General features: G+C 37.1%; 1 protein-coding gene across 5 annotated transcripts in view; it reads left to right on the forward strand.

The window, feature by feature from the left end:
* coa1.L (cytochrome c oxidase assembly factor 1 homolog L homeolog) overlaps nucleotides 1–15433 on the forward strand; it is a 72029-nt gene that overhangs the window by 9114 nt on the left and 47482 nt on the right. For 3 of the 5 annotated variants that reach the window (XM_018267542.2, XM_041566095.1, XM_018267540.2), the window contains exon 2: nucleotides 3520–3619. The gene's annotated coding sequence lies outside the window, so the exon portion shown is untranslated. Of the gene's footprint in view, nucleotides 1–1814; nucleotides 1837–3519; nucleotides 3620–3833; nucleotides 3858–15433 lie in introns of those variants that run through there. The other 2 variants (XM_041566094.1, XM_041566096.1) reach the window with 2 other exon arrangements.

Genomic DNA, 15433 nt, shown 5'->3' on the forward strand with positions numbered 1-15433 from the left:
ACAATGTTTTAGTTGGTCTACATTTTTAATTTTTTAATGTTTTTTTTTATTATTATTATCATGCTTTGTCACCTTCAATCTTGCAGTTAAAATTGCATTTGGTTGATTGCCCATCTATTCTGTCAATGTATTGCTTTAAGGTACAGTGCAGTATACATCACCAGTGGTATATAAATAAAAATATACACTGTGGCCAAAATTATCTGGACACCTGCCTGTCCAACATCTCATTCTGGAAGCCAAGGTTTTAATATGAAGTTGGTTTGCTGTCATAACGGTTTTTACTTTTGCTGGAATGGTAGATGTTAGAACATTATTGTTGGTTTTAAATCAGTTTAGCCTCCAAGTGGTGAGGTTGGGTATTGATGTATGGATTTCATGTCTAACCTGCACCCGCCATTCCAAGTCATCACACAGGTTGTCCTTTTGGCTAAGATTAGGAATGTTTGCAGGTTAATCATATCCTTTTACTCCTGTAATTACTGAATTGGCAAGAATGTAACCTTACTCCAAGCATTTGGTTTGCTTTTACTGGAAACTGGAACTCTAGCCCAAAACATAAAAACGATGCAGTAACTAAATCACCATTCCTCCTCCAATCATTTGACCTTAGGCAATGAGCAGTTGTGCTGTATCCACCAACCCAGATAAGTCAGAGTGTCAATCAATGTAAACTGCAACACCAAGGGGGTTATTCACTAAACCTTGATTTTTTTCTGGTCGAGATTTTTTGGGGAAAGACTTGCGCCCAGGGGCTTGGCCCGCCTCTGACAGTAGCTACAGTGCTCAAATGGAAAAGGCAATCCTTCACAGATAAAAGATGGTGCTGAAAAATAAAATGATTCATTTCTGTATAATAAAAAATCTTTTTGCATGAATTTTTTTATTATACAGAAAAATGAAACCCCAAAAATTGATTTGTTGCTTTGGTATTGTGCATCTATCTTAGAACCCAGCAGTCATCACTAAGGATTCTTACTTATTATTGAGTGCTGATTGGGCACTCAATGCCTAATACAAATACAACTGTAACAACAACATCTGTAACATCTGTAGGACTGGATCCAAAACACGGTTTAAATAAAAATAAACCTTCCTGAATATTCTGGGATGTTTCCTCCCTCTGCTGGTGAAAATACAATGTGCAAAGAGCTAAACAGAAATAACAATTCATCTGCTTCCGACCTCGAAACTGTTCTTTCCATGCTCCAGGCTGTCTACATAGTAAGGTGGTTTTAATGGAAAATAGAGAAAGTAGAGTAACCTTGATAGTTTCCAGCTGGGAGGGTGCTTTCTTTGTCAACAATTCTGTTTATATATAAAATGAACAAATAAAAAGACTCAGTTGTAATCTCTCAATTATGTAGCACATCTTGAAGCTCCTACCTAAGAGATGCAGGTTAAAGCATTGTGCATAAGAATAAATGCTGTATAATTACCAGTCATTCTTAAGAACTATTTGAAGTTCAAGGAATTCTAAAACTCTTTAGAGCAAAATGCATGAAAAATTTACTGAAGCTCAACTTTGATATTTATACAGTTCCTTGCAGTTCATGCCTGTCTCAGGGAGTATTAGTAAGAAGATGCACACATTGGGTTGCTGGCTATGATTGCCTCTGGTCACAATCCTGATCTGTATCTGATTGTAACATCTTTCAGGTATTGGCTGTCCTGAAGGACCAAGGGGAATCGAGTACATGTCCAGGGGTCTGCACATGCCCCCTCATTAGAAGCATATAGATTCAGATTAGTTATGCCTCTGACTTCCAAATCAGGTTCCAAATAGAAGAAAGATGAATTCCTTTGGCAGGCTGACCAACTTCATACATATAGCAGGTTCCCTGTAAAAGTGTACTTTTTGCTACCACTTAAATAGGTTAATAGTCTACAGCCCTTCTTATGAATTTTTTTTAAGTGCTATATATTTTTGTGTGTTTTAAATCACTACATTGTGATCAGCTTGAAAAAGGATCTAAAATGTTCTGAAAGCTCTTAGTTAGCCAATAAAGGTATCACCTTTATACTACTTTGTTATTTTTTATTTCAAAAGGGTTGCCCTGTAACCAATCACTACATACATATACACATACATATGTTTTTATGTTTGAAATCTGCTTTGATAGCAGTCCTGATCGCATATATTTTGTGCTGAATTTTTAGTAAACATTTAACAACAAAGATATTTCTATTATCAAACTAATTTAGATGAAAGCAGTCCCTATTTCTTTGCAAGCAGATTTTACACTAGTATTTGGTTTATGTCCAAACTGAGTGTGAGTGTAGTCCCTGTTACCCAAAGGCATGAACGTTCTTACATAGGCCCAATATAAAGAACAGGATCTATGACAGTAGACCATTTGAGTTTTCAGGCTGCCAGTACAATCTGATATAATTTATATAAAATGTATCAAACATGAGTAATTTTAATAACTTTACTCTTGTTGTCAAAATTAATTTAGACAAAGAAAGTCTGGAGGAATGTCTTGGTAACCTACAAAACCCTTTTTTAGACTCACACACTGTTTTGTAACTTCTATGCCTGCAGGGGGAGTCAAAGCTTAACACATGCTGCTCACTTTGCTGTATAACAGTATGAATGGATCTTACAGGATTCCCATTTCGATTTTTTGCTAAATCTACCCTTTAATCTTATTTAAAGATGGCTAATATGTAATAGTATTTTTTGGAGAATAATGAAGAGCTGTGCCCGCAGCCTATTACAGTGACATACATAAGCAGAGTCCTAGCTGAGAGGTTCCTTGTCTGCAGATTAAAAAGAGAACACAAGTAGCATATGTGGGGGAGAGACTGTGCAATGTGCCTCAGACAGTATGAAACTGGAGTTGTGCGAGTTTATGGATATGTAAGAGTGTATATGGGGCATGTGAGAGATTATGAGTGTGGGAGTGTTCAAATCTGTTTACATAAAACCCACTAAGTAGCACAAGGCAAGTCTGCATCCGGGTGGTAGCATAAAGCAATTACAGTAGTCAGTAAATAGCTTTGTTGTGGATTTGGTAGGTCTAGTATTGGTGAAATTTAGTACAGGTATATGATCCGTTATCAGGAAACCAGTTATCCAGAAAGCTTCGAATTACGGAATGGCTGTCTCCCATAGACTCCATTCTATCCAAGTAATCCAAATTTTAAAAAATTATTCCCCTTTTCTCTGTTATAATAAACCATTACCTTGTACTTGATCCCAACTAAGATATAATTAACCCCTATAAGTTTATTTAATATTTACATGCTTTTATAGTAGACTTGAGATATGTAGATCCAAATCTCAGAAAGATCCATTATCTGGAAAACCCCAGGTCACGAGCATTCTAAATAACAGGTCCCATACCTTTATTAGCAATTGTGGTTTTTAAGTGGATGTGAAGATCTCCCTTTATGCTTGTGTGCCAATATGCAATTGTGTAATTGTGTGTGAAAATTGGTAGCATGTTATGTTTAGTAATAAATGACTGTGCCTTTCATATAAACTCCAGTTTTTGTTTTTCTTGCTATGTACAGAAGGATTGTTCCACACAGCTGATTGTTCCTGTGCCTCTTACTAGGGAAAGCAGCAGGTGGGAAGGGGACCAATTCCTCCTGTGATCTCAGACATATACAAGTAAGAATACCTATACTCTAAACTGATCTTTGTTTGTTAAAACATAATCTTTGGGGCAGCCAAAATGATTATAGCAACTATAAGGAATAGAAACTGGCAGAGCTCACTGCTCAATGTAGTGTTGCATCATGTCTCCCCTCACAGATCCTCACACCCACAAACTTCTCTTTATTGTTCATATTTTTTTCAGATGGTCTTCAGATGGAACATTGTTTTACATTCATGAAGTCTTTTAAATGTACAGTATTCATTTTAATATTTTATATATCTTTTCCCATCTGTAATTGTAGTGTGTGTATGCTTTGTGCAGAAGCCACAATTATTGCTCCACTTATTAGCTAAGCATTTTAGTAGGTTTGGTCAGTATCATAGCAGGGAGATGGGGAAATTATTTAAATTAGATTAGAGAACCCTAATGTGAAAGGGTGAGATTGTTCACCTTTTGATTGGACTTTAAGTATAATGTAGAGAGTGAGAACATTTGCAGTTGGTTTTATTATTTGTGTTTTTTGAGTTATTTAGCTTTTTATTCAGCAGCTCTGCAGTTTGCAGTTTCAGCAATCTGGTTGCTAGGATCTGAATTACCCTAGCAACCATGCATTGATTTGAATAAGAGACTGGAATATAAATAGGTGAAGCCTGAATAGAAAGATGAGTAATAAAAAGTAGCAATAACAATAAATATGTAGTCTTAGAGAGGATTTGTTTTTTTAGATGGTGTCAGTGACCCCATCTGAAAGATGGAAAGAGTCAGAGGAAAAAAGCAAATAATTAAAAAGTTAACCTAAAAAGTTAACTGAAAGCTGAACTACCCCTTTAAGGGTGGTGACAGACAGGGAGATTAGTCGTCCAGCGAAAAATCTTCTCAACTGCGGATGACTAATCTCCCCAAATTCCTTCCCTCCAACGATTCGTATTCTTGCCGGTGGGATGGTATATGAATCGCTTCGGATTTTCGAAGTAGCCTGAAGTTTCCTCGTGAGGCAACTTTGGGCAACTTCAGAAATCCAAAGAGATTTGCATGCCATTCCGCTGGCATTTCATATTCATATAGCCTGAGGGGAAGGCATTTTGGAGAGATAAGTCGCCAACAGTATAGAAGATGTGTCCCTGGGAGACTAAAAAAGCAAATAATTAAAAAGTTAACCTAAAAAGTTAACTGAAAGCTGAACTACCCCTTTAAGGGTGGTGACAGACAGGGAGATTAGTCGTCCAGCGAAAAATCTTCTCAACTGCGGATGACTAATCTCCCCAAATTCCTTCCCTCCAACGATTCGTATTCTTGCCGGTGGGATGGCATATGAATCGCTTCGGATTTTCGAAGTAGCCTGAAGTTTCCTCGTGAGGCAACTTTGGGCAACTTCAGAAATCCAAAGAGATTTGCATGCCATTCCGCTGGCATTTCATATTCATATAGCCTGAGGGGAAGGCATTTTGGAGAGATAAGTCGCCAACAGTATAGAAAATGTGTCCCTGGGCGACTAATCTTTATTTATCAATACACAAATCATTAGCCTTGTTTGATATGTACTAGGACTAGGGATGCACCAAATCCAGGATTCGGTTCGATATGCGGCCAGGATTCGGCCTTTTTCAGCAGGATTCGGATTCGGCCGAATCCTTCTGCCCGGCCGAACCGTAATCCTAACTTGCATATGCAAATTAGGGCCCGGGGAGGGAAATCGCGTGACTTTTTGTCACAAAACAAGGAAGTAAAGAATGTTTTCCCCTATTCAGGTTCGGTTCGATATTCGGCCGAATCTTTTGCAAAGGATTCGGGGGTTCGGCCTAATCCAAAATAGTGGATTCGGTGCATCCCTAACTAGGACCCCCCTCTTCCAGTCAATTAAAAAGAGGGTTGGATCTCTGACCCCTCTGTTTCTTTTCTTGTAACTGATAAGTTAGAAAGATCTACTGAAGTACCCAGAGGGGAAGTGGGGGGCATTGGGGTAGCAGCCCTGGTGGGCCTTGCACACCCAAGTCTGTCCCTGGTTATATACCTTTAATTTGAAGTAGGGCTGGCTTATGGCATTAAACATTATGTGGAATTCACAGTCCAACCTTTTGTTTTGCTGTTTACAACACCTTAAAAGATAACAGTGCAGATACAATTTGAACAGAAAGACTTAACTTTACATTTATTGAAGTCTACAGAGAAATTTGGTACGGGGATGGGATCCGTTATCTGGAAACCCATTTTCCAGAAAGCTCTGAATTACGGGAAGGCCATCTCACATAGACTCCATTCTAAGCAAATAATTAAAATAAATACATTTAAAAAAATAATTAAAAAAAATTAAATAAAAATTATTTCCCTTTTCTCTGTAATAATATAACAGTGCATTGTACTTGATCCAAACTAAGATATAATTAATCCTTATTGGAGGCAAAACAATCCTAATGGGTTTATTCAATGTTTAAATGATTTTTAAAAGGAGTTTGAAAATCCATATTACGGAAAGATGCCTTACCTGGAAAAGTCTAGGTCCTAAGCATTCTGAATAATAGATATCATACCTGTATAAAGTAAGAGATACATATTTAATCTCAAATAAATTACAGCCCAATGTTAGATGTTTTCCACCTACATAAAATATTTAGCGTTCTATGGTGTGTTGCAATGGTACTGACACAATGAACAGGACAACTGATTTGGAAGAAGAGTAATTTTAACTAAAGCTATGAACTCTAGCCAGGATAATTCTGAATGAAACCATTTTATTTCTGTTTACTTTAGGGAACTTTTGTTGGCCCAAGATGTAAGTGCTAGAGCACTAAGGTGTACTATAATAAAATCCAATAGTGCTCATTCAATAAGCATCCAGGGCAGGGGCGGTCCTGGCCCCTCCGTCCACAAATAAGGCGGAGGGGTCCAGGGGTGCCAGGACGCTAGCACAGAGAGCATAATTGGGCTCACTGCGCTAGTAGAGTAGAATTTCCAGTTTGGAAACCAGAAAATCGCCTCTTTAAACGAGAACTAAACCCCCCGTTAATCAAAAATCCCCTTCCAACCATTGGCTTCCCTCAATGCTTTCTCCCTCCTTAGTAACTCCCTAAGTTGAAAAAGTATCCCTGTCATGTACCTTGGCATAATTATACAGAGTAGCGCAGCGGAGCTCCTCTGCGCCATCTTCTGTATCTTCGTATACTCTTCTTTTCCTTCTGCAATCTTCAGAGCTTTCCGCGCATGTGCAGTAGGCACGAATACCAGAATGGTCTCAACTGTGACAAAGCTCTGTGCCGGCGCTCACTTCTGCGAGGAACCAGAAGATACAGAAGATGGCGCCGGAGAGCTACGCTGCACTACTCTGCATGAATATGCCAAGGTACATGACATGAACACCTTTTCCACTGGGTTACTAAGGAGAGAGAAAGCATTGAGGGGGGCCAATGGAAAAAAAATACCGCCTATATATTTAAATTTTTTCCCTAGTAATAACATTGGGTTCAGCCATCATTTTTACCGGCCAGGTTGAACCTTAGCTGCAGCCTGAGGCAAATTTCAACTCACCTCATTGGCGCAGCGCCCCTGATCCAGGGTCATGTTGTGGCAGGTTTAAAATCCAGTGCAAATTGCAGAGCACTCTGACGGTGGCACAAGTTATTCCTGTTGAATGGCAGGAGGTACGTACAGGTCCTCTTTGTTACCTGTGTTTCTCCACTGAATTATTAGAGTGTTGTTTTAACCATTTTCTTCCAGTTGGTGGCAGCATTTTCCTTAGTATAGTTTGTGTGAGCCAAATATATTTATTTATATATTGTTCAATGAACCCCCCCCTTTATTTTTCTAAGTCTGCCAAAATCTCTGGTATCATAACACATGACTATATTGATTCCCACAGAACTATATATATATGAACTAATAGCAGGAATTGATACCTATGAAATCGAGATATGTGTATGTATATGTTTGTTCATATGCTGCTACATGAGCAGTTTTGTACGTTTTCCACCTTCACAATACCATTGTAACATTGTGTTGCAGCACTTGATGAAATGAATCCCAGTGTATTGCTAATTTTTTTTTAACAAGGAAGAACAATGGGTGGGGGAAGAATATATAGATTTCATGTAGGGCCCAGTCCCTAGTGGAACCAAGTCCGGGCTGATGTATTGTGACATAATTTTCAAGGATGACCTGACAGCCCTTTCTTATGTTACCATGCAACTACTGTATATAACCTTTACACTATTTGGCACTGTTTCCATTGAATTCATCCAGTGGGCCCTGAATGTCAACAAAACTGGTTCCACGACTGAATCAGATGTTATGCCAGTGTTCCAAGAAGTTATGTTAGATATTTAAAATAACCAACTTCCCACACTTAATGCAGACTAAACAATTGTAATTAAGTAAATCATTTTACCCACATGATATTATTGGAACACTTCAAAGTGAAAACATAACTGGGAAGTAAGTAATTCTCAAAACACTGCATACAGAGAATATAAGTGATATACCAGTGCAATGTATTAGCACAATTTTCCTCTGTAGAAATCCAAGTCATACGAGGAAATCGCCATATATCCTTCAAAACAATCTGGTTCTGAAGTAGGAAACAATCAACAGTAACAAACCTAGATTTATTTGTGTATTTGTGCAGCAAATGCAGAATTTTTTTTGTAACTTAGACTTTTATTAAATATTTTCATGGTTACAATAAATGCATGTAATTTTGGCTTTTCAGCGGACACAAACAAAGCAAAGTCCTTTAACAGCTCACATGGGTATAGAGGGTGGATACATAGGGGTAAATTTAACAAAGAGTGAAGTTCCGCCACTAGAGTGAAATTCCGCAGCACACAATTCATTTCTATGGGATTTTGAAAGGCATATTTATCAATGGGTGAAAGTAAAAGTTCACCCTTTGATAAATATGCCTTTAAAAATCCCATAGAAATGAATGGAAAGTGGCGGAATTTCACTCTAGTGGCGGAACTTCACTATTAACTTCACTCTTTGATAAATACACCCCATAGCGTTATACAGTTAGGTCCATAAATCTTTGGACAGAGACAACTTTTTTCTAATTTTGGTTCTGTACATTACCACAATGAATTCTAAATAAAACAACTTAGATGCAGTTGAACTGCAGACTTTCAACTTTAATTCAGTGGGTTGAACAAAAGATTGCATAAAAATGTGAGGAACTAAAGCTTTTTTTTTTTTTAAAAAAAACCCAAAAAAAAACAAACTTCATTTCAGGGGCTCAAAAGTAATTGGACAATTGACTCAAAGGCTATTTCATGGGCAGGTTTGGGCAATTCCTTCGTTATGTCATTATCAATGAAGCAGATTTGAAGGGGGGGGGTGTGCTTGTATGTGGAAGATTTTGCTGTGAACAGAGAACAAGTGGTCAAAGGAGCTCTCCATGCAGGTGAAACAAGCCATGCTTAAGCTGCAAAAACAGAAAAAAACCATCCAAGAAATTGCTACAATATTAGGAGTGGCAAAATCGACAGTTCTCCCGTTAGCTATTTCTTCAACATATCCTTGTTAACTGGTCGTTTTAATGCGGAGTATTTAGAGAAACATTGGTCTTTACACAATATCATGTTTCAAGAGCATAGTTCTTTTTTTTTTTTTTTTTTTTTCAAGTAATAAAAATATAATGCAGTGTTGCCCTGCAATGGTAAAACTGGTGTGTTTGCTTCAGAAACACTACTATTGTTTTTATAAATAAGCTGCTGTGTAGCAATGAGGCAGCCATTCAAAGAAGAAAATGCTCAAGTTACACAGCAGATAAGCTCTGTAGAACATAATAGTGTTATCTGCTATCCATGATTTATCCTGTGCCATATAGGTTTTTTTCAATTTCTGCCATTGCTACACAGCAGCTTGTTTAAATAAACTAGTATTTCTGAAGCAAACACATCAGTTTTACTAGTGTAGGGCAACCGTACATGATATTTTCAATACTTAATACACTTTAATTTTTTGGCATTCCTTTAAGAAAGAACAATTTCCCAAGAATGCTTGCAGGGACTGCTTTTCACGTTTGTTATAAATCTGGAGGTTTTGTAATAGTTCATATAGGGCCCAGATAGCCATAAATTTAGGGGTTTTGCAAATTCAGCTATTTACTATTAGTCCAAGACTTAATTACTCATTTACCGATTTAAACCCCCATTTAACGTTATCACCAACAGCCTCACTCTACATCCAGTTTCCCAAGGCAGGTGCCTAGTGGAATATTTAAAAGGTGTGTAAAATGTTTTACACAAAAACAAGTTAAAAAGTACTTTTTATACAGGTATGTTTTTCTCCTTACTCCTGATTATGCTATGTTACCATCTCTGAAACCAGCAGACAGAATCTGAAACCTCAGAAACAGGGGTAATCCATTAAAGAATCCAATAGAATCACTTCTATGTCAACATTGGGGTTAGCACCATGGTGGCACAATGTTTAGCACAGCTGCCTTGCAGTGCTAGAGAATAAATTAAAAGTGCATTTATCTTGGTTGCTCAACATTATATGCTGTTGTTGGTCTAGCTGACATAATACCATACACAGTTATCCAAACTCATGCAATCTTTTGCATTTCTTTCGCTCCAATACCATTTTTTATACAGCTTTTAGAGGTTGCAAGCAGTTCCACTGTGTTGGTGCATTATGATGCAAGAGGCTGTAGCGTTACTTGTCCTTTGCAGCGGGAGGATCTAGGGAATTTAATGACCTCAGCCTACTGGCTTGTCTTTTAATCAGTATACTGTGTATAACTGGAACTGATTAATACAGAACAGTTTTTCCCACAACAATGTCCAAATTGTCCCTGCTAAATTACATCACAGTGGGGATTTTTATACATTTTTTTCTTTCTGATTTTCAGCTGCCATGTATGTTTGTTTAGCAAAATGGTTACAAGGGAAACCTTGTAGAAGGTTAGTTAAGCTATCTATATTTGAACAATATAATTCCTTGCTCAGCTCTTCTTATCCTTGTTTCATGTTTTTGCTGACAACAAGGTATGTTTTAGCATTAGGTGTGTCAATAATCGGGCCTATTTACTTTCCCTGTCCTGTATGCTGTACGGCACAGCATCAGATGGCCTGAAGCTTTCTCCGTGTTTTGCGATTTGATCTATTGTTTCCATGTCTCAGAGATTGCTCACATTGGACATGCAAGCATGCACTTAAATGCTGATACCTGATTTCCTACTTTTCAGCTGACGCCTTATGGTTGTTTTTCAAAGACAACATCGTATTTTGCTCAATAGACTTTCCTAAGCAAGCTAATGTGCAAATAGATATCTGAACATAGCTCATTACTGTGGTGGCACACGGGGAGATTAGTCGCCTTCTCTACTGTGGGCGACTAATCTCCCGAAATGTCTTCCCACTGGCGATTCATATTCTAACGTATGGTATATGTATCGCTTTGGTTTTCCAAAGTTGCCCGAAGTTTCCTTGTGAGGCAACTTCGGGCGACTTCCGAAATCTGAAGCTATGTGGCTGTTGCATAGACATTCACTATCTTAGGATAGTGGCACACGGGGAGATTCGTTGCCCAGCGACAAATCTTCTCTACTGTGGTCGACTAATCTCCCAAAATGCATTCCCGCTGGCAAGAATCGAAGCCTGGTGGGAAAGCATTTCGGGAGATTAGTCGCCCGCAGTAGAGAAAATTTGTTGATAAGAAAGTGAATGTCTATGCAACAGCCACAATGAATTTGCTTTTCATTGTCGCTTTTTTTAATGATGATTTTCTAAAATCAACAGATTAGAGTAGTTGTGTCAAAAACATGACACATAAAACTGTTAATTACTTATTTACAATATATACAAAAAATAGAAAATGTATATAAATGCCAAATGTGGTCCAAGGAGGACTCTGAGTAAATTTGCATACATTTTAATGGAGATGGTGCTCATCAGGAATATTGGGGTCAGCTAGGAGAGGGCCCTGCAAAAAAAAAAATACTAGAATATAGAATTGATCATAATTGATGATCAACATATTATTTTACATACTTAAACTCGCAGAATCTAGTTTTCATAAAAAAAATTGGACTTTTGATAAATAATTCCCTTATTGTATGAGGGGGTTATTGGCCTATACTTAACTGGCCTATAAAAATTTGTGTTTTCTGTACTGAATGTCAAACTAGAAATATTGTAGGTCTAGGTAGTTTATACACAATTCAAAAGTTCAGCTTGGTTTATCAGACTGATTAAAACTAGTTAAGAGTGCAAGTGTTTAATCATCTTTGTAACTTACCTCCAAATGTACTGTACATGTAAAATAGCATTAGCACATTTAGTTACCTTTGATCTGGTCTTAGGAGACATAACTTAAACTTGAGGGTGATCTCTTTTTTCCACAAAGGCAGCTTTACATTACATATATCAGATACTGTACTTCAATCTTAGTTACCAGAACTACATTGACTTCAATATCTGTTCCAAAATATGGGCTGGGGATATGTACAAAGTAATAGCACTTGATTGTTGTTGTTCAACTGGTTTTTAAGGAACCTTTTTTTGAAGTTTATGAATAGGATCAAAGTTCAAAAGGACATCTAAAACCTTGGGCAAATACATTTTTTTCAGTTTAATGCTGCTGTCAGTTATACTGTCTGTAAGTTAACATGGTTAATACTAAGTTAACATTTACAGGGCAAAGATTTAGTAATAGGTGCCTTATTTAGATTTAGACTATTTTTGTTGGTTCCTGTAGAGCTGGATATTCATTGAATGCTTGGCTATGCATGGCCCATATAAATAACTTGTACTGGGCCCTGCTCCCAAGGGACCAAAGTAGGGCAGTAACCAGTTGTTGATCTCAATGGGATGGGGCTCATCATAAAGTTGGTGGAGTCTGAAGGCACATTGATGGCATATGTGGATGTGGCCTAATTTATAGCAAAAGGGAGATTTGTAATGTATACTAAACAATGATTAAGCAGGGGTGTAATGAGGTTGCAAACAAAATATGTATACAAACTGAAATCTTTTGCACTCACCCGAATCGATATATTAAGGGTATTTAGGTATTTTGTGTAAAAAGCTACCAAAAAAGAAAAAAAAAGGGGGGGTTTCCATATATTGCAGTATATTCAAATTGGCCAACTAGTCAGTCATCCGTGGTCTAGCCAGTCCTACACTCATTTTCATCTGATTCATTAAGAATTCTATTATTTCTTTAGGCATTTCTACTTAATGCATTTTGCATTTTACTTGCAACTTGCTTACCAAGGTTAAAACTCCCAAATGGTTGCCCTTTTTATTGAACATCACAATGATCACCTGACAGAAATTGAATTGAGAGCCTAATTTATCCAACTTTTTAATATTTCCATTTTGAGTCATATGGTAGTGGACTAGGCAGAAGTTTGAATATCAGAATGAACGATGAATAGGAAAGGTCAAGAAGAGAAAGAAAATAACAAGAAACCCGAACCTTCACAGTTAGGGCCATGTAACAGAAGTTGTTTTGTTTGTATCGACATTGGCAGGGAAAACTGATATTCAAATACATGGCAGTTTCCAATGCTAGTTACACAAACATTCATGCAACTGCTGCTTTGGCAAGTACAATTGGCACACAGGGTGATTCTGGTGGTTTTGTTCAGCAATTTTCAGGTCAGTGGGTTGGCATCAAAAATCAACATCTGAGACTTGTGAAAGTATCACAGCAATACCAGCAGTGAAAAAAATCTCAGACTGATTGTAGTCACTGCTAATATTGTTATGATGCTTTTACACATTCAAGGTGGATTGTATTAACACCATAGGGATAGCTAGAACTTCATTGGTAGTATGGTGCAAAGAATCATTTATTAATGACATAACTATTCCTTTGTGTGAATCAGTATTAATAATTGTCATGTCTTGCATACTTATGGTATTTAGACTACTTGCTTGTGATCTACATATGATTCATTGGCTGATTCCATGTTGATTTTTAATATATACTGTATATATATATATATATATATATATATATATATATATATATATATATATATATATATATATATATATATATATATGCTCATTCGCAGTACAAATATGCAGTTTAAGGTTTAGTAATAACAGATAATGATCACTATTAATTTAATTTAGAATACCACTGATTCCTATTGATATATCGAAAAACAATGGCGCTCATTTATAAACACTGGGCAAATTTGCACCTAGCCAATGACCCATGTCAGCCAATCAGAGGCCTGCTTTCATTGCTCAACCTGCAGCTGGCTAAAAAAAAAAAACACTCACTGATTGGTTGCTATGGATTACTGCCAAGGGGCAAATTTGCCCAGTGTTTATAAATGGGCCCCAATGAGTTTGTTAAATCCAAATTGCTTTGCTGTCTGCAGACATACAGTATTTAATCCAATTCATAATGCGGAGAAAAAAAAACCTTAGTGGGGCTCATGGGTCCCCTTTATAACTATGGCCCACTTAATCATTATTTTCCCTGTAAAGATATGTTGGCAACTGGGTACTCTTTGCTACCTAGGCTCTTTCTTTGTTCTTACCCAACTTGCAATTAGCCTGTTCAGACTCGCTGCCACTAAATATAGGGCATGTGTTACATGGGTCTCTCTCAGATGCTATACTGGTGGAGGAACGGTTAACTGCACTAAATTACACACACAAAACAGACCTCTCAATAACTTGGTTCATGCACCAAAACTCTTTATTTGGTGGATCATACAGAATCACTTTGGTGGTACTGCCCAGATGCCGTACCAAGCAAACATGTTAATAAGAAAAAAAATTGACAGCAACCCAATAACAGGAAAGATTGTGCCATTTCATTTTTTCTGTCCCAGCAGTTCAATTTCTAACTTTGCACAGAAATCTTCTTAGTGTCTGCTGCACTAAACAATAATTGTGCTCTGGAACATTGCCCTCTTCTGTCCTTTAGAGCTGGTACCCTTCACCAGAATTCTGTTTTTTGGTGACAACATAAGTATTAAAGGTCAAGGAAAGGGTCATTCTCGTGGGGTGCCAAATTCATGTAATCAAGTGCTTAGCAATTTTACATTTATATATATTTTTGGGAGATTTTAGGCCCTCTTTAAAAAAAGAACAGCATGCATGCAATTAGTAATTTATTTACTGTATAAATGAAATTTGTAGCAAACCCACAATTTTGTGAGCAACATTCTTTGCCTATGTTTTAGCATTGTGATTTTTCAGAATGGAGCCCTGGTGCAAATAAATCTTTTATCAAACATTGCTTTCCATACTCTGCATTAAACTCTAGAATGAAGTCACTCTTGTGTGGATTTTTTGCAGGATTTTTCTCTCACACAAAAGCATTCACATTACGGAAAATCCTGCCAAAGAGATTTCCTTCTGATCCAGCCAGACAGAATTATGCAGCTTAGCCCTCAAAGCAGAAAATACAAAGTCAATTGATTTAACTGCAGCATTATATTTTAGCTTATAATTCTTACTAACCTTGCTTATCCCACTGATGGATTAAACAAAAGAAGTAAAATAGTCATATTCTTTGTGTCTCGCAGATGAGAACATTTTCTAGCTTTTAAGTTTATTTGAGGGCTCAAAAAGCCATTGAAACAGCAAGCTCAGTAGTGTTTATACAGGTATATGATCCTTACCTGGAAACCCATTATCCAGAAAGTTCTAAATTACAAACAGTCATCTCCCATAGACTCCCTATTTTATTTATATCTGTAATAATAAAGCAATACCTTGTACTTGATCCAAGATATAATTACGGAAGGCAAAACAATCCTATTGGGTTTATTTAATGGTTAAAATATTTTAGTAGACTTTAGCAAACAGTCCATAGTACCATGTGCTCAACCCCAGCACTATAATTTGAAATTTAAATAT

This window comes from Xenopus laevis, chromosome 6L (assembly GCF_017654675.1).
Source record: "Xenopus laevis strain J_2021 chromosome 6L, Xenopus_laevis_v10.1, whole genome shotgun sequence".
NCBI lineage: Eukaryota > Metazoa > Chordata > Amphibia > Anura > Pipidae > Xenopus > Xenopus laevis.